General features: G+C 41.4%; 1 protein-coding gene across 7 annotated transcripts in view; it reads left to right on the top strand.

Annotated features, from left to right (window-relative positions):
• The first annotated feature begins 864 nt into the window (after nt 1-864).
• The window catches only part of NLGN4X (neuroligin 4 X-linked), a 347,312-nt gene continuing 330,115 nt past the window's right edge, over nt 865-18,061 (top strand). For 2 of the 7 annotated variants that reach the window (XM_031660613.1, XM_031660612.1), the window contains exon 1: nt 2,083-3,045. The gene's annotated coding sequence lies outside the window, so the exon portion shown is untranslated. Of the gene's footprint in view, nt 1,363-2,082; nt 3,274-3,595; nt 3,641-3,906; nt 3,953-18,061 lie in introns of those variants that run through there. The other 5 variants (XM_031660609.1, XM_031660611.1, XM_031660615.1 and 2 more) reach the window with 5 other exon arrangements.

Raw genomic sequence — 18,061 nt, 5'->3', positions numbered from 1 at the left:
CCATAAATGAATTAATGGACCATGAAATAATTTTAAGAAAAGCTAACTTTTCTGGCCAGGCAGAAGAATAAAAGTAATCACCATGTAATATTGTTGTGAAGACTACGAGGCCCCACACATTAACTCAGCTAATCATTACAGTATTACATGTCGATTATCTGTTCCATTTTGCAGATGCAGAAATGGAGGCAAACCATTAAAATACACACCTAAAGTCACATGCAACTTGAACCCAAGCAATCTCATTTTAAAATCCGTGTTCATTGTCACAACACTCTATGATGCCCTCTGATCTTTGCATTGCCAAATTAAATCCAACTTTCTCCAACTCAACTTTAAGTACAGGGGCCATACCCCCATCCTCGCCCCATGCAACTTGAAACTCCCTCGGAAAGATAACCTCCTGGACCCTGGAAATGAAGAGGCGTATTTAAAAACAAATGCCTCATCCCGGGCACAACTCCAATGTTTTATCAAACTCATGAACGTATAAGAATAGAAGAAAACAAAAAGCTTTCATCGATCCTCTCTCAACCATACCCTGAGCATAAAAGAGGTCCTGTACTTTACAGAGCTGCATTCCAATGTTTGCTGCTCTTAAAATTTTTTTTTATATCATTGCTTCCCAGTTGACTCACAATAACGCAGATACAGGGACTGCTGGAGATCATGACCTTAAACAGTTAAAGATGTTTGCATATACTGCAGCATGTTTGGTGTGGAGGGTATCTAGAGAGTCCTAAAAAAGCAAAGAGGAAGAAGGTTTGCTGTGCGCGTCTGGTGCTGTGGCACCGTGTGCCATGCCCACCTGCTCTATCTCCCGGGTACCCGGGATCTCTCCGTTACAGCTGGTTTGCACTGGGATTAGCTGTTCTTTGCATGAGGTTGTAGATGTGGATGTGGTTTCTGTAGTGATGGGGCCGACTCCGGAGATCTATTGGCTGCTGGCTTTGTAAATTTCATTCAGTTTGGTCCAATGGCAGAGGGAGAGCCCTGGAGACAGCAGGACCTCTCTCCTCAATCTCTCTTTTTCTTGCAGAACCGTCTCTCTCCCTTCTCTGTCTCTTAGCACAGAGCTCTTATTCAGCCACTAGCTCGGCCCTTCCTGCTTCAATTGTAATGCTTGTTCTGCCCGTCCACAGACCATTGACGGCAGAAACAACGAATTTCCTCCAAACTAGGCGGTGTTGGTGGCTCTTGCATTCCTCTGGATGAGCAAATCTAGTTGGGGGGCTCCAGAAGGGGAAGGCTCCTGGGCTTTCAAAACATTCTCCTGAATCATACCTCGTTTCGAGTTCCCTAGAAAAATCTGGACGTGTAAAAAGAACTCTTAACAGCCGATGCAGCTCTTCCAAAGCTAAGGTAGGTGTAGTTTTAAGACGTGTCTCTGGGATATTATTCTCCTTATTTTAAAAAGCCGTTTAAACATTTTGACTTGCAGTGGTTTTCCAGCAAAGGATGGAAAGCCTCACTGCAGATACTTGAGTTTCACTTTATTTGATGTTTTTTTTCTTTTATGATTATTAATATTATTTTTGGAAAATTTGAACAGGACTTTCTCCTATCTGTCTCGCTCCATTTCTTAGGTGTGGGTGGGAGTGTGGACCTTCATACGGCTTTTACATGCAACCTCTCCACAGAAATACTTGGTTTTATTTTCACTTAAAAAGAAAAATCCGGACTACCGTTGTTTGGAAGCGTTTTGCTGCAATCAGCTATTTGAACGGCTCTGGGGCCGTGTGTGATGTGTTTACAAAGTAGCGCTGCCTTCCATACAAATAAACAGAAGATTGTGGCGGGGAGAGGGGAAAAATATATATATGTATCTGCAGTACAGGGAGAGAAGGAGCGAAGCGGTCAGGGCTGGAGATGGTGAAGGCAGGAAGACTTCTGCAAACTGTGAGGCATGGGAGGCTTTTCTTTTCTTTTTCTCCCCCCCCCCCCCCCACCCCCTTCTTCTTTAAGAAAACTGTCAGCTACCACCGCCTGGGGTGCTTTTTTGCGGGGTTGGGGGAGTGCGGTTAACCAGAGACTGCAGTACAGGGAGAGAAGGAGCGAAGCGGTCAGGGCTGGTGATTTTTTCCCTCCTTCATCTCCGGGCCTTGGATAAGATGACGGCTTGGGTGATGCACGAAATAACGCACGAGACTGATTAGACCTGGCTTGGCTGGGCTAGGGAACGATCCAGGCGCGCTGGAGACCCCGCGTGAAGACGAAATGACCGTAGCTCCGCGCTGCTTCTGCAAACCGGGGAGCGGGCTCCATGCACCCCTTTCCCGTGTGTGTGGGTTTCGAGGCGGGTGGGAAGGGTGAGGCAAACCGCAGAAAGGGGTAGAGCTGGTGGTTTTGCTTCTTCGGGAGCCTTTGAGTGTAGTCTGAACCTTTGAGGGGGGCGCTGGGGGGCTTGCAGCTGCCGCCCTGGGAACCATCTCTGAACTGCCCGCTTATCCGGAGGAGCGGAAAAGTTGGAAGCTGCGAGGACAGACGACCGGAGCACTTGTCTGGGTCTCAGGGGATCTGGAGCCCTAGTCGGTGCCCACTGAGAACACCCCTTCTCGGAGCGGGGGTGTCGGGGGGAGTGTTAAGCCTGCGGGACGCACGGTCCGCCAGTCCCCTAGGTGGGGACGGGGAAGGAGGCTGAGGAGTAGGTTCCAATAGGCGCACCACCCCCACAGCCCTGGAAAACTCAACCGCCATCCCCTCTTCCCTCCCATCCCATCCCAAGGCTCTCTGCTGTCCCGGGCCGATTTCATCTCGTCTCTTACCCCGCCTCCCCGCCTCTCCGCCTGCCAATTCCCGCGCGGCTCGGCTCGGCCCCTTCCCACTCCAGTGGGCAGAACTGATGGAGAAGATCCGCCAAGCGCGCAGCCAGAGGCGGGGGAGACAGTGGCGGGTGGGCGAGGGGCTTCTAGACCACGCAGGGAGAGAGTGAACTTCAGTTCCGCCCCCTCCCCAAGGCCGCGGCTGGGGCGCCCCCAGCCCGCGCTGGCACCCGCGTGGCCTGACCAGCGGAAGAGCGAGAAGGGATGAGGTGGGGAGAGGGAGGTAGGTGCCGCTCGGCTGCAGATGATGCGTGGGCGGGGGGTTTGCTGTGGGAGGAGAGGCCCAGGTCCCGGCCTGCGCCCTCCACTCCGCGGCTGCTCTCTCCGCCTCTGGTTTTCCAAGAGGCCGGTCGCTACCCCGGGGGATGCTCTTATCTTCCAGTCGTTCTCCTGGACACCCCTTCCTCCTCTCCCTCAACCTGACCTGGCTTTTTCGCCCCTCCGAGAACCGGTAGGCTGGGGTCCCTCGGCGTGGTTCTCCTAGGCCTCACCCGGAGCTTTGCGTTCCCGGTATCGGGGCCCCGTGCACCGTGCAGCCTTGGGCCCGGGCGCACCATTCCGGCGCCTGCTCGCCGCCAGACACAGCAACCTTTCTTCCCGGAGAGGCGGGGGCGGGAGCGGGGGGGGGTCAGGTCAACCCTTGCACCCCCGAGGCCTGGCCCGGGCCACCCTGGGAACGGATGTCCTGCATGGAGGCCGAGGGGCACCCGGAGGACGTTCTCCGCATCGTACCCCTCCCCTTCCCCAGAAGGCTTTTTTTTTTTTTTTTGTACTGCGGGTTTCTTTTTCTCTGGCTTCTTCCTCTGAACCTACGGCAGGTGTGAGCCTTTGTTTATGTATTTGCTGCTGCTATCTCGGGGATGCGGGGGAGGGGGTGCAGAAGGCAGCGTGGAGGAGTCCTTGGAGGTTCCGGCGGGGTTTTGGCCTCTGCGGTGCGCCCGGGCTTGCAACTCGCGCGGGCGCTGGGCGCGCGCGTCACGAATTCAGCCTAGGGCTTGGGCGAGTCTGCGGGGAGCGAGGATGGAGGATCTTGATCTGTCATTTGGACCCAACTTAAGAAATTTGGGGTGGGGGTTGGGTGGGGGTTTTGGAACTAAGCAGGTGATGTTCTTGCGAGCTGAATCCACAAGGTGGTAGTATGGCTTCTTCTTCTTCTTTTTAATTTATTTTACTTTATTTTGTTTCTATTTGGTCATTTTTTTGTGGGGGGCGGTGGTTTGTTGTTGTTGTTGTTGTTGTTGCTCTTATCTCATGCTTTTTGAAGGCATCCGTTGCCCGTAGGGTTTACATCGGCGCGCATTGCATTATATTTTCTTAAAACGGGTTGTTGTGCGTGAGCTCCCATCTCAGAATCAGCCCTTCCTGTGATGTGAGGAAGGCGAAAGCAAAAGAAAAAAAAAAAAAAAAAAAAAAAAAAAAAAGAGAGAGAGAAAGAAAGGAAAAAAAAAAGGAAAAGGAAAAGAAAAAGTTTAGGAAGACCTCGTTATCCTGACGAAGCAGAATTGCCAGTTTGTGTGGGCGTTCTGCGGGCGACATAGAAGTTCATGCTTAAGAAATCCGGGGTAGTTTCCTTTTTCAGCTAGAAATTAAACGGCCAGGGTGCAAACACCTGACTTTGATGAGAACAAAGCGGCAGAAACTGCAAGAGACCTGCATAGTTTGAATGGACACACTGAGCCTTTTCCTAGGGGATGGCAGAGCGGGGTGAAATCAGAACGCAAAGAAATCTGCAGTTTTATGGGGGCAGATTTGGAGAGTGGAGAATTATTTCATACCTTTAGTTGGCTGTGGGGAAGATGTTAGCAGTAATCCATTAAATCCTCAGCACAGATTTTCCTGTGAAAATGTGCAAAATGTTAAGAGGGGGAGGGATGGCTAATGGCACATGGTTGCATTAATTCCTGTATTTCCAGAAAAAAATATGGAATTTCTGTGTATCCTAAAATTAAGAATATAGGAATTTCATGGAGACCTCTGCAAGCATGCATTTTCTCAGATTAGAAATTCAGTATTTTATTACTCAATGAAATGTAGAATGTGTGTGTGTGTGTGTGTGTATACAGACATACACGCACGCATTCTACATTTCTACATATATATGTGTGTGTGTACATGTATATATATATATACATATGGCCATTTTAAAGAGTATTTTCTTTGACATGTAAGAACATAATCAGGGCCAGTTGTAGCAAGTGTAAAATTACTTCATCAGTTTTAAGTCAGTGGATTAAAATGGGAGGCTTGATTTTTTTTTTGAAACCAGAATAATAATTACATTTTCATAATAATACCTGTGCACGGATGCAGTTTTAAAGATGCTTTGATGTTTTCTTCTCCGGTGGAAGAATTGTTGCTTTTCTTTGTGTTTTATTTAAATAAACTAATGTTGAATATACAGTTGGCCCTAAAACCAGTAACCTAGCTGATTTTTACCCAAACCTAGGAATATAACAGATATTTGATAAGGGACTGGTGGGTGCATAAGGTAGATAATGAAGTTATCTTGATGCTGTGAAATTTACAAGCAGACTTGAAGGAATTTGAAAGTTCATAGTTGTTGGCCTGGAATGTAGACTAATGGTAAATATATAGATTTTTTTAAATGTGTGAACTTGGCTATTTCATTGTTTTGTGTGTAGTAATTTGTGGAAAGCTTATAGTCTCTCCACAAAGATGAGACTGTTGACTGACTTCGCAACGGAGACTTGCTTTTGGAAGTGCAGGGGTCTCTTTAAAAGCCATTTGGAATACTGTGCTTTTATTTCTAGACCACAACCAAAAGGTTCTCACAAAACTAAACATTCAAGTGCATGAGGGAATGACCTCTGTTTAACATTCTTTCTTTTTAATTGGTACGCCACATTTCAAACCTTTCGTAATACTGTTGAATATCGTCAGTAGTGCAACTTGTTGAGCGAATGCATTGCATTCAGATGAAGTAGCAATATACAAATATTTTAAGTCATTTAATATCCTCCTTCTAAAGATACTCTTATCTGGTTAAAATATACTTAAATTCCACATATGGTGAGAGTTGGTCTTAGAATGTGAATGTCAAGTGTAAGAGACAGAATTTCAGTGTGTAAACCGGAATGTATTCTTTCTGTATTGCTTTCTGACTTTTAATATTTTAACAATGCTTTCCCCTTTTAAAAACGGGGAACTCTGTTCGGTTTAGTTTAAATCTGTTGCTCTTTTTGTGTATGTTTTTGTCTGAATACTGCACTTTTTCGGAGGACAGACTTCGTCTCCTGCTTAATTATGTGAATGGATATTCAGACAGATTTGAATAGCCACCACTGATATCTTAAACTCCTGAGCTACCAGTTTGAAATCAAAGATACAGCTTTTGCAACAGTCAGTTAGAGAAAGTGAGAATCAAAATTGAAGCCCAGGCTGTTGAGGCAGTTAGGTCATCTGCTGTGCCCTCTACTACCATTCACTCAATGAATATTTTACAGTTTTGTCATTTTTCTCTAAACAACCTACATTTGGATTTTGAAAGTCTGCACTGTTCTTTGTTAAGTGAATGACAATGTAGGAAGCCCTTCCTTATTTTTCTTGGGGCAGAGTAGCACACATCAACAAGAAAAAAAGAAGGTGATATCTCCTAGCAGTTTGTCATTATGCCATTTATAGGCTTTGAATAAATGTATAGATGAAGAGGCTTTCTCTCTGCAGGTGGTTACATTAAACAAAAAATAAGTAAATAAAAGGCTCATAAAATCATTACAGGAGTGGAAGGTTGATGGTGGAAAACAGCCCATCTACCTCGGGCTGAGATTTCAAATTTATAGACATTTCGTGTTGAGTTCACGTGTCCCAGGTGTATGCGGAACACCTACACACACCACATGTTCCTAAAGCACTCTCATCTTCCCAGAAATGGTACCTGAAGGAGAACAGACCTAACCCCTACAATACTAAAATACATATATATGAAACTATATATAGTAAGATACATATCCTACTATATAATATATATATAGTAACAGATATTATAGTAAGGTCTGCATCTATATATAAAAATATAATATGTATCTTATTATTTTATATATATAGATAGTGAGATGAGGTGTATTAATCCATCCTCAGGCTACTAAAAAAGACATACCCAAGACTGGATAATTTATAAACGGAAGAGGTTTAAATGACTCACAGTTCAGCATGGCTGGAGAGGCCTGAGGAAACTTACAATCATGGTGGAAGGGGAAGCAAATACTTCCTTCTTCACATGATGGCAGGAAGGAGAGGAATGAGAACCGAGTGAAGGGGGAAGCCCCTTATAAAATCAACAGGTCTTGTGAGAACTTACTCACTATCATGAGAATAGCATGGGGCAAACTGTCCCCATGATTCAATTACTTCCCACCAAAGGGTCCCTCCCACGACACGTGGCTATTATGGGAGCCACAATCCAAGATGAGGTTTGGTGCGGACAAAGCCAAACCATACCATGAGGTTTTATTGAATTTATTTGAGACAGGAAAAGAGTAATCCTCCATAATTTAGAAAGGAGATGAAATACAGTGAACATTTAGGGTCTCATCACTTGAGGAATACATTTCAAAGAGAGAAATGTTAATTTCAGTATAGTGCTAATGAAATGATCTAGGCTTTCACTGCTCTCTGGAAATGTGAATAAATGGCCCAGAATTTTGTTTAGGTTGTTTTATTTAAAATGTATGTTTTATAAAGAAATCATGGTTTGTCAAAGTAACAGAGTGCTATTTTTGGCTTACAATAGGACTTTTTTAGTTCTACCTGTTAATATTGGTGATCATTTTGGTTTTAAGAGGCCAATACCTGATTGGATGATGAAAACTTGGATCTCAAAGCCATTACCCCAGACTTGTGATTTTATGAACATCTGTGGGGATCTCTCCCGGCTCCCACATCAACCCTTCATCCAGGCTCATTTTCTCTGTTTTTGCTTGGTTGTTTGTATGCTTTGCTTGGGGAGAGGGGACACATATTTTGCTAAGGACATCTTTTTCAGGCCTGAAACTCAGCCTGTCATATAAGCTGAAAAGGAACTTGAGTTGTTTCAAGTTGCATTGTATGGTAAGTTTTTGGGTCCTTTTTAAAAAAAGGACTGAGGTTACTAAGTGTTACTGGCACTGATAAAAGAGCTATGGTGAATTGTGGTTTGTTTTTGCAAAGTACAGAAAAGGCCTCCTTGGTTCTGTGATGATGGCTGTGGTGAAGTTGCATGTGGTGCCATTTTCCATGTTTAGTATTTCAACACCACCAATATATGGCTCTGGAGTATGGGACGGGCAAGTCCAAAAACAGTGAGGCATGCCATATGACTCCAATGGTCAGTCGGGCTGTTCAGTGTGGAACTGTGGTCTCAAAAGCATGGGGGATGCGGACAGAAGAAAACTCATTGCAACTGAGTGCCTTTAACTTGTTCCAGTCCTCACTACTCTCTGTGAATATAACTCTGAATGGGATAGGTGGGGAAACTCACAAAAGTAAATGCATGTTTTCACAAACAAAATATGCCATTGTTAACTGTTTTCCTAAGTGAGACAAGATGCCCTCACGCCCTGAAGCTACATGGTAAGAATGGCAGTGTGTATGAGTGGGTGTATACACATACATGTGTGCATATGCCAACACATTAACTGGGAACTAGTCCTTGCAAAAAATGTTTTTCTCAGCCATTGCAACACATTAGATAAAAGCAAATATATATATATATATATATATTTGATATATATATATATATGAAGGAAAAAATGTGATTTTCCATTATTTTCCTTTTCTTATTCTCATCATTCACCAAACCTATGTTATATTAAACAATTTGTAACATCTGGCCTGGGTAATAGAGTGAGACCCCAACTCCACAAAGAAACAAAAATTAAAAACAAATTAGCCGGGCATGATGGCAAGTACCTGTGGCTCCAGCTGAGGTGGGAGGATCACTTGAGTCCAGGAGTTCAGGGCTGCAGTGAGCTATGATTACACCACTGTACTTCAGCCTGGGACACAGAGCAAGACCCTATCTCTAAAAATATAAATAAATAAATGAATAAATAAATAAATAAATAAAACATAAAAAATAAATAAAAATAGAAAATGTACAACGAAAGTTATAAAGTTGGCCTGGCGTTGTGGCTCACGCCTGTAATCCCAGCATTTTGGGAGGCCGAGTTGGGAAAATCACTTGAGGTCAGTAATTCAAGACTAGCCTGGCCAACGTGGTGAAATCCTGTCTCTACTAAAAATATAAAAACTAGCTAGGCGTGGTGGTGTGCGCCTGTAATCCCAGCTATTCAGGAGGCTGAGGCCAGGGAACTGCTTGAACCTGGGAGGGGGAGGTTGCAGTGAGCCGAGATCGTGCCATTGCACTCCAGCTTGGGTGACAGAGCGAGACTCTGTCTCAAAAAATAAAAAAAAATAAAACGAAAGTTCTAAAGTTACCTATGATGGGTCTGGGTGTACTCCTCATTTAGGAGTGACGACATTCATTAACATGAGACCTAAGTAAGTAGAAAGTATGTGTTTAAGGGACGGGTGTCCATTTTCTCTAGGTCTCCTGGAAGCTTTTTTTTTCTAATTTGGGTGCTAATTCCAAGAAAGGTTTCACCTATGTTTATGGTGAAACTATCTATATGTGTGACAAAATGTTACCCTCTCTTGTCCATCAATATTGTGCAAGGTTATATACTTGTATGGAGAAATAGAAAACTTTTACAAAGATCAAACTGGGCACCCTTTACCAAGGCTAAACTCATAACCCTTTTATCTGCCTTTGTAGAAGATTCTCACCTTGATTTCTCTTGGTGCCCAAAGGCTTTGCTGAGAGACTGTTCCCATTGAAGCCTTGTGGCAAGGTCAGCAGAGCATTGTATCTGCCCAGCTTCAGAAACTCTGCATTCCCTTTCAGTAAATATGGAGAAGTTTGAGGTCACAAAATCTGAGAACCTCATTATAGTCTCTTTATGTTCTTGGGCCCCTCTCTTCCTGCAGACTTCCTTGAATTCAAATGTAACGTGCACTATACATTCACATTGCACCTACTGAAAAGCATTGACAATCCCAGGTGACAACAGGAGCAAAAGTGAATGAATGCTAGAGGGTTTCACATTTAGGTTGTTCACTCACCACTGTGCACAGGTTCTTAAGAATTCTACTTACACTTGATAAGACTGTGAACAGACTTATGTTTTTGAAACATCAGTATACAGGTGTGCAGAAAGAAATGGGCTAGGTCAGTTATAGCCACCAGTATAAATAAGATGCATAAAATAGTTTTATTTGCAAATTATATCTACAGAGCCTTCATCATACATACATATATATATATAATGTATGTATATGTAAAAAATAGGATGCCTATAAACATATACAGATCATACATTATTCATTTTAATTTCTACAGATAACATGTAATTATTTATATGAAATTGCATTTATGTACACTTATACAGTAGTATTTGTATCCAACTTATATACTTGAATGAAACCATCATCTACAATAGCCATTTAATATATATTTATTTCTAGATAGTTGTATTTATATACACTTATATAATTGTATTTATATGCCATTTATATTACTGATGAAATCCTTTATAACTTAAACTACATGTATTTCTAAAGCCATTGCAAACTTATTTATACAAAATATAATTTATTTAAACATGTATTATATAAATATAAATTATATACTAATATATAACATATAAGTCATAAATATATAATACAAATTTGATTTATATACTTATAATTTATTATATATTGAATACAACTCATTTAAATGTAATTTAGTATATTTAGTATATATTACTATGTATATATAATTGTGACAAATAATATATAGTAAAATCCATATAAATCTGTAATAAAATGTATGTGTATGTATACGTATTGTTCTTCTTCTTTTGTATGAAAAGTACATGCAAACTTTATACATATATATATACACACAAACCATATATATAGTTTGACTTGCATTTTCCAAAAGAAACTATGTTTTGTGTGGTGAATGGACTTCCAGGCTGGTTCACAGGAGCTATTGTTAGTTAATGGTGCACAGAAACTACAGCTTCCTTCCCTCTTCCCTTCCTTTCTTCTTTCCTTCCTTCCCTCCCTCCTTCCTTGCTTCTTTTACTCTTTCTTTCCTTCCTTCCCTCCCTCTCTCCTTCCTACCTTTTTCTCTTCTTTCTTTCCTTCCTTTCTTCTTTACCTCCTTCCCTCCTTCTTTCCTTCCCTTCCATCTATCATCCTTCTCTCCCTCCCTCCTTTCTTCCCTCCCTCCTTCTCTCCCTCCCTCTCTCCTTTCTTCCTTCATTTTCTCTCTCTTTCTTTTTCCTCCCTCCCTCCCTCCCTCCCTTCCTTCCTTCCTTCCCTCCCTTCCTCCCTTCCTTCCTTTCTCCATCCCTCCATTCTTCTTTCCGTCCTTTCTTCTTTCCGTCCTTCTTTCTTCCCTCATTCCTTTATTCTATTTGGATGAGTGACAAGGTCTCAGGGATCCTTAAAGTATTAAAGAGAAAATGAAGATAATTCTATAGAAGAACAGATCAAATAGGAAAGAGTAATGAAAAGAAAGACTCCTGGAATGACAAAGAAGCATGTTCATGACAATTTAATAGACTTTCCCACATGCCATATTTGTATAGCTGGTTATATTTTAAAACTTTGTCAAACCCTAGATTTATAAAAGCTTGATTTTGATTTTAGTAAATTCTTTGAATAAATGCATGCATACATAAAGCAGATTACTTTGATTCAACAAAAACATACAGGCACCTGTGAGCTTTTTTTTTTTTTTTTTTTTTTTTTTAATGTGGTAGTGAAAACAGCCTCATTAATTAATGGCTATTTCCTATATTCTTTTTAAAATTAATAAGCAACAGTCAGATATTTCAGTTGTTTTAAGGCATGAACACTACCTTGGATTCTAATATATTTTAGTCTAAAATATCTGGTAACATCACAGATAATTGTTTCAAACTCTACCACCCCTCATATAATTTATTTTTCAACAACTTAAAAAGTCTTTTAGAATCATGAGAGAACCTTAAAAATAGACAACATCACTCATACTGGTGACCTAGGATTGCTTAAAGATAGGGCATAGATTGTATTGTCTCAGAGGAAAATATTTTATGAAGATTCTTTAAAAAGTATAAGAACTCCCGAATCGGGCATTCTTTCTTGAAGAGGCTCCCTGGTCTAATGTTTTTGGAAAACCTCATATATCATTTGCCTCTCTTCAATTATATCCTGAAAATGGACACATTATGGCCTTAAAGTCTCCTGTACTAATGGGTTTAGCAGATGTGATAGATAACTTAGGGTTCTTTGTAATGAGTGTTAACCAAATTAACCACAACAGTGTTGAGAATACTTCTGTTGACACAGAGCAGAAAGAAGTACTAACAGGGTATGAAGACACTTGAAAGTGTTGAAATTACCAAGACTACTTGGAGAAATGAACTTGTTGGTTTTTTTCATTATTTCACGAATTTACTCAAAACTTGTTGAGTACCAATAAGTGGGATACAAGGAAGATGAAATTGCTTATCTTTCCTATATTAACCATAGGCTAATGTTATTTTGCACCTCTGGTTTTATGTGTAAGAACAAACACGTTTTATCAGAATTTTTCTTCTGGGGTGTGTGTGTGTGTGTGTGTGTGTGTGTGTGTGTGTGTGTTTAATCTCTCATGTCCTATGTCAAAAGTTAAGGAAAGCAACAGCTTGATTCAGTCTTCATACATCTTTCTTAAATAGTTAAAGGCAAAATCATCAGAGCTACATAGCCCAAATATTAGGAGTTAGGTTCATGTTCGAATTCTCAGAGAGTGATTATATAGTTCGATTTTAACTTCTTCAACAAACAGATTACTACAGTTGATGAGCAAGGAGATGAAAGTATTTGAGAAACATAATGGAGTTAATATGATTCTTGAGGGAGGGGAGAAGGCTGCCTGTCTGAGGTAATGCTTTTGAGGGTAGGTTTGTCCTCGCCTTGAAGCAGCAGGCTTGCTCTGTTGGCTCAAGAAGCCTTAACATGCATGCCTGTATTGCAGATTTACCCACATGCCAAGTATATGCTGTGGGAAGAAATGAATAATGTAGATCCCATTACAGAGAATTATGTGGAACAGATAGACTTAGTGCATCAGAACCGATGAGAAATACAGGAGACATTTCGAAAATAACAACAGTAACGAAAACAAATATAAGTAAACCACAGTCAAAACTCTTACATTTGGGTTTCTAGTTGCCTATTACCACAGAGGGCTCTGGTTACCAGCTAAAATGTAACCCAGTAGGAAGGACAAGACAAGGCCCTTCATGCTGTATGCAACAGTAACAAACAGTAAGGATGACCCAGCGAGAAAGGGTAACAAGTTACATGGAAGTTAAATACCAGGGAGAAAGTGTCACAGTTACATGGAAGTTAAATACCGTACCTGTGCAGAGACTGAACATATAAAGCAGACACAGGAATGGTAGTAGTAGAAAGTGGGAGAGATCCGAGTTTGTTGCAGCATAAAAACCAACCAACCAACCCTAGTGAGGGAATCAATACCTCAGAAAAAAATCTTCTGACAATCTAGGTTAATGGTAGAGATCAAACGGTACCATATTATGAGGATGGAATAATAACTCACACGTGGCTTTACATAGAATTTGTGTGACAGTGGTTGTGTACTATGATTCAGTCTGCCGTGACAATTTCACCAGTAAAATAACCTTCCAGGATTTATTTGATATCTCAATTGATAAGCCTCACTTAAGTGAGTCACCTTATGACATAATTTGTGAAAATTAACTTAAAATTGCACAAGAAGTTATGTGTCTAGTCATTTCACAATCAAATGTATTTGGGCATTTAATCTAGTCAGATCCCGATTAATTAAAAATGGTTTCTTTCTAGACCAACATGTATCTTGATATTAATACACATGTAAATTATATACATATATTTGCATATGTAAATTACACATCTATTTACATATGCATACATAGCTCTCTTTTTATTGGGGAACACATCTTCCTGAAGGTTTTTCAAACAATAATTATTCTACCTGTAATGCTGTAGCAGTATTGGTAAAAAGTTCAAATGTGGCTGGGTACAGTGGCTCATGCCTGTAATTCCAGCATTTTGGGAGGCCAAGGCAGGAGGATTACTTGAGCCCAGGACTTTGAGACCAGTCTAGGAAACCCCATCCATACAAAAAAAAAAATTAAAAATAAGTCAGGTGTGGTGGTGCATGTCTGTAGTCCCTGTTACTCAGGAGGCTGAGGTGTAAGGATCACTTGAATATATCAGGAGTTTGAGGCTGCAGTAAGCTATGACCTCACTACTGCATTCCAGCCTGGGCAACAGAGTGACAGCCCATCTCTTAGAAAGAATTCAAATGCATCGTTTATGTGGACAGAATTTGATTAGTGTTATTCCGTTGCTCAATGACTTCAGGGTATGCATTTATCTTTTTTTTCTCTTGACTTTAATCATAGCTTATGCAAAAACAAACAAACAAACAAAGACTAAACAGAGAAGGAGTTTGCAAAACTATATTTAAAAGTAAGCCATACTCCCTCACCCCTGACTCCACAAAAATACTGTTTAATGTAGAGAAACCACAGACGGTGCAGCCCCCAAATCTGGAGCATCCTCAGGTACCTGGGGATATTCTGGAGTGAGGGGCTGAGCCTCAGAGGCATTTGATCACACTTGGGTGGGGATGCCTCATTGGCTAGTGAAGAAACAGCTGTCTCTTCCATGTAGTGATCAGTTGTGGCCTCTCCCGGAAGGGAATTTATCCAGCAGTGTGTGTCCCTAAGGATGCTCATAGCAAATTATGTTCAGTGAAGCCAGCTGCATCCTGTTGGTCTTGCTAGTTCCGGGATTCTTGCCACAGCAGGTCAGAATGGAAGGGAGCTGCTTCTCTTTCCTCCTTCCTTCCTCTCCCCATCCCAGCTCTCATCTGACATCCTTCCAACACCTATTTGACAGGAAAAAAAATTCTCTCTTCAAATTAAGAAAAGTGTCTTGGTACGGTGGCTCACGCCTGTAATCCCAGCACTTTGGGAGGCCGAGGTGGGTGGATCACTTGAAGTCAGGAGTTCAAGTAGTGAAACCCTATCTCTACTAAAAATCCAAAAATTAGCTGGGTGTGGTGGCACGTGCCTATAGTCCCAGCTACTCGGGAGGCTGAGGCAGGATAATGGCTTGAACCCAGGAGTCGGAGGTTGCAGTGAGCTGATATGGTGCCCCTGCACTCCAGCCTGGGCGACAGAGCAAGACTCTGTTTCAAAATATAAATAAATAAATAAATAAATAAATAAATAAATAAATAAATAATAATAAATAAAAGTGTTCAAGTATGTACTCTCCACATCTTCCAGCTATTTCACTTCACTGGGAGTAGACAGGACAGGATGGCTTCAGGGAGAGTGCTATTGTTACCTTGTTATCCACTTTCAATTTGGAAAGGTAAAAATATGCTTCAGTGCCTACTAAATTGCCTGCATTGTATTTGAAGAACAGTTTGTTGGGATATTCATGATGAAATTGGAAAACAGAATCACAGATTGTTAGGACTTGAATGTACTTGAGCAATCATTTGTATTCCCTCATGTACGTGAGGAAATTGAGTCACAGAGAGTTTCAGTGATTTAGCCTCATCCTTTTTTTTTTGAGATGGAGTTTCCGTTTTGTTACCCAGGCTGGAGTGCAATGGCCCAATCTCGGCTCACCGCAACCTCCGCCTCCCAGGTTCAAGCGTTTCTCCTGCCTCAGTCTCCCAAGTAGCTGGTATTACAGGCATGCACCACCACACCTGGCTAATTTTGTATTTTTAGTAGAGATGGGGTTTCTCCATGTTGGTCAGGCTGGTCTCGAACTCCCGACCTCAGGTGATCCACCTGCCTCTGCCTCTCAAAGTGCTGGGATTACAGGCATGAGCCACCGCACCGGGCCGTGATTTATCCCCATACTTTTGAACACTATTCCTGAAACGAAGATGAAATACCCCCAATTTTTAACATATCTGCTTTCGCCAATTCATGACAAGCTTGCAAAATTAGAAGAAATTTTAAATGGGCAAAATAAAGCAAAGTGCATTATTTAATTTTCAAAACAGACTTTTCTTCATTAAGCAGCAGAGATTTAAACAGATAAATCATTTCTATGAAAGGGACTAGCAGAGAAAGCAGGAAAAGACATGTCCCGCATTAAAAGCTGCACTTGCTGGTGGGAACTCATTTTGTTTTATGAGTTTTGATGAATGCACCTTAGCTGTTTCTAAGCCTGCTCCCATTCCCTGTTTTTATTTGTAAGTCAGAACCCAGCATTTTTACATTTTTTAAGTGTTAATTAATTGCATTTGTTTAATGCACCTGGCTGTGTCTCAGGCATTGTTAAGAAGGGATAAGATCTTTTTCAGGGATGATTCTTTCCTTTCCTTACAGGGCTTTGTCTGTGATGGGAACTTTCTATATATATTTTTTTCTTTTTAAGAGACGGGGTCTCACTATGTTGCGCAGGCTGATCTCGAACTCCTGGGCTCAAGGGGTCCTTCGGACTGACCTCCTGAAATACTGGGATTACAGGCATGAGCCAGCCCACTTGGCTCTACTTTTCTGCAAAAACTGGTGGATTCTACTTCTCTCTCCATCTATGTGTAGTCCTGGGAGATATAATCAAGAGAAAAGCAACATCTACTTTCATTAGATTAAGAGTCAAACAAAAGGGCCTAGAGGCAAAAAGGCTCCAGGACCCTCTTTTGCGGATAAGCCTGTGCATTGAAATCTTCAGCTTCATGGAGACACAAAAGGCAAAATGGGAAGTTGGATTTGCAGGAGTTAGTCTTGGAGTGTCTTGTCAAATTGAAGGGTTCACATATGACCTGTCAGGTCTCCGAGAGAGATGACTTGGTGAAATCTGTATTTTGTGATGATTAGTCTGTATCGGAGGGCTGGTTCAAGGGCAAACGAAGGTCAGAATAAGGACTTGTGGATGTGTTAAGAGCAGAACCCACTGTCTTGTGCATCAACAACAGAAGCCCACTCCTGGCCTTCATATTTTGGGGTAATTGTTTTTTGCAGTGCAGACTTGTGAAACCTGGAGTATTTTCAGGTCACAGCTTTTATGAAGATGCTTTCTGTTGACCTGAGAATTAATTATTGTTTGTCAGACAGCTTGATGACCTTGTCAATGGTGTTCTTTGATTTTTACAACTCCCCATCTAAGAACTTGAGAATGCCGCAGTGGATAAAACTGTGTGACTGACGTTCATTATTTTTTTCCACGATGCTTTAAAGTAAGTGCGCTGGGAATGCTCCATTTATTATGTGGAGGAGAAACATTTCCAAACTTTAACTTTGTTCCTGTTGCTTTTGTACACTGAGGCGTTGATTCTGCAGGATTAAAACAAGGTGCTGATTATTCCGTTTGGTGGAAAGTTTCAGGACTGAAAGCCAGCAGAATTGTTCCATTGAGATGGTAATTCTGACTCTTTGATTCTTACACGTTGACTACTTTTACAAAATACAAACCTGTTTTAATCTTTTTAAAGGACATTTTTGCACTCCTGTTTTCATTTTTTAAAATAACCTTTTAAAAATGTTAGGGTAGTTTCAGGTTTGCTGAAAGGTTGCAAAGATAGTACAGAGAGTTACTGTTTAACTCCACACCCACAGAGCATCTTACGTGACCATCTGTTACAATTAAGGAACCAACATTAGTATGTTACTAAGAATCGACATCACACTTTATTTGGATTTCACTGGTGTTCACCTAATGTCCTTTTTCTGTTCCGAGATACCATCTGAAATACCATGATGCATGGATTTGCCCTATTTTCTTAGCCTCATCTAGTCTGTGACAGTTTCTCAGTCTTTCCTTGTATTTCACGACCTTAATAGTTTTGAGGTATTAATGTTATGGAGAATGTCCACCAACTAGGGCCTGTCTGATGTTTTAGACAGGGGTATGTGTTTGGGGGAGGAAATCCACAGAGATGATCTCACCTTAGCAACGGTGACTACTGTCCGCAAGACTTTTGCTCTTGATGTTGGCTTTGATCACGTGGCTGACAGAGTTTGTCAGTTTTCTCTGCTGTAAAGTTGTACTCTCCCCTCCACCCCAAGTCTAGTCTTTGAAAGCAAGTCCCTAAAGTTGGGTGGGGGTGGAAGAAGAGGCAGAATGAAGCTCCACTTCCCGGATGGTGGAATATTGATAAATTATTTGGAATTCTTCCCTAA

Source organism: Papio anubis, chromosome X (genome assembly GCF_008728515.1).
Source record: "Papio anubis isolate 15944 chromosome X, Panubis1.0, whole genome shotgun sequence".
Classification (NCBI taxonomy): Eukaryota; Metazoa; Chordata; class Mammalia; order Primates; family Cercopithecidae; genus Papio; species Papio anubis.
Note: the sequence above shows the minus strand (reverse complement) of the source record. Positions and strands in the feature narration are given on the sequence as shown.